Source organism: Amblyomma mixtum, chromosome 3, assembly GCF_055824585.1.
Source record: "Amblyomma mixtum isolate Tamu chromosome 3, ASM5582458v1, whole genome shotgun sequence".
Taxonomy (NCBI): Eukaryota; Metazoa; Arthropoda; class Arachnida; order Ixodida; family Ixodidae; genus Amblyomma; species Amblyomma mixtum.
In genome coordinates, this window is record NC_143014.1 from 206,671,589 (window position 1) to 206,673,837 (window position 2,249).

Consider the following 2,249-nt stretch of genomic DNA (forward strand, 5'->3'; position numbering starts at 1 on the left):
TTAGTGAACATAGAAGCAATAGGTGCCTGCTCGCAGGAGGCATCGCCACTTATGTGCATGCACTCAGACACCACCATTTGGTGAGGTGACAAAGTTTACACGTCTATTGTGTGTGTGCTACCGTTGCTTCAGGTCTTTTTCTGTGTATATACCAATATAGAGGTATGTTTTCGAATCTTTGTGGCCTCCGGGGTTAACCTATGCTCAAATGCTTTTTGTTGCTCTTATCTGGCACCTACTTGAGGCACTAACCTATTTTAAAGGAGAGACTCTGCTTTCAGCAAAACTATTTTTCATGTATTTACATGAAATTTTTTGAGTGTTCTAGAAATAATGAGTACTGTCACTAAATTTTACTGCTATATCTCCAGAAAATTGTCTTCTAGTATATGTATATTCTCTCTGAATCTTGTGAAAAGGCAGCATAGTTAAGAAAATGTGGCAGAAAACTTGTTGAACATTCACTGCATTCTTACTGGCATGCTACAGGCCAAGACATTCTTAGAATTTTTTTTTTTTTTTCACTAAGCACAAATTTTGCTTTTCGAATTTTTGTGATGCAGTGTCCGTTGACACATCTAGGGTGAAAAGGAAGGAAGGAGTTTTAAAACTGACAAATTTTAAAAACATCTTGATCTACATTATAATCCTAGAAGTGCAACAAAATGGTCAAAATCGATAAAACAGTCTTGAAGAAATCTGCTCCCCAAGGTAAGTATCTAGGCAGAAAACAGAATAACTCCCATTGTTGAGCGTTTCCCTGCTATGCTAAGCTTCTGATTTGATTTCAGTAATAGTTGCCTACCAGCCATGGATCCCACACAGTTCCATGGTTCCCCGCCACATTCACCGCAAACTACTTGTCAAACCTCTCCCCAAAAACATACACCTCACCTACCTCGAACCCCGCCGCAGAGCTCGCGCACGGGCGCTCCACAAACACTATGGCTCGGAACCGTATGCCGTTTGGGTGGATGCCGCATGCACAGGCGAGGGCGTGGTTGTAGCCATCACGAACCCCTCCCTCCAACCGATTGCCGCCACCCTTCACATATCCCCCGCTGCCACTTTGGAGGAGGCCGCCATTGCCCTGGCCATCACACGCGCGGAGGCCCGATATATACTATGTATCTGATTCTAAAACTGCCATACTAAATTTTGCTCGCGGGAGAGTTCACGTCCCTGCATTTTGCATACTGAACTCCCTCGCCGCACACCTGCCCCGCCACGTGGAGCTGATATGGACGCCTGCCCACTCCGGGAATCCCGGAAACGAGACCGCCAACGAGGTTCTCTCGACCAGGCACCGGCGGCCTCCGATCTGGGGTTCTCGCGGGAGCGCATGCATTCATTCAGTGAAATGACGCGCAAAGCCGAGTGTCGGCTCTACCTCCCACGTCCTTCCCTTGACAGTTATCATCAGACACTTTGGAGGCGGCTCCAAACACGCACTTTACCCTCCCCTTTATACGCGCGCGTTATCACCAAGCCCACACGAACCACTCCTATACCCTCTGCCACCACCCCAAAGCCACTCTAGACCATATCCTTTTCCTCTGCCCGGCGGATATCCCCCGCGGGGCCTGGAGCACCTTACCACTTGGGAGGCTTGGGAGACCCCACTGTGCTCCGAGGACCCGGACAAGCAAGCCATCGCCGCAGGCCGGGCTGCCAGCGTCGCGAGCCTCCGGGACATGAACGTTTGAGTGCAGTGGGGCCGTGCGGGGGCCCAAGGACCTACGTGTCCCAAACTCCCCTGTTCCAAATAAAGTTTTCACCACCGGGTTCGCTCCCGGCCGCAGCGGTGGCTCAGTGTTTAAGACGCTCGTCTACGGAGTACCTGGGTTTGAACACGACTGCGGCGGCCGCGTTTCGATGGAGGCGAAGTGCAAAGATCCCCAGGTGGTCGGAATTATTCCGGAGACCTTCACTCGGCACCTTTTTTCTTCTTTCACTCCCTCCTTTATCCCTTCCCTTACGGCACGGTTCGGGTGTCCAACGCTATATGCGACAGTTACTGCGCCATTTCCTGAAAAGTGGTTATCATTTTCAAATTCCAGAGACCCGGGTGCTGAGTGACGTCAGTGCTCAGTAATGTTGCGGCATGCCTAAGACGCCGCTTCACAAATATCCTCCAGCAGTTTTTTTTTTTTTAATGCGTTTTGTAGAAGCCGAGTTATCTGTAGCTTATATTTGAATTTCGTGTTTTCGCGCATTTCTCTCTCTCTCGACACTTTTGCTCACTGAGG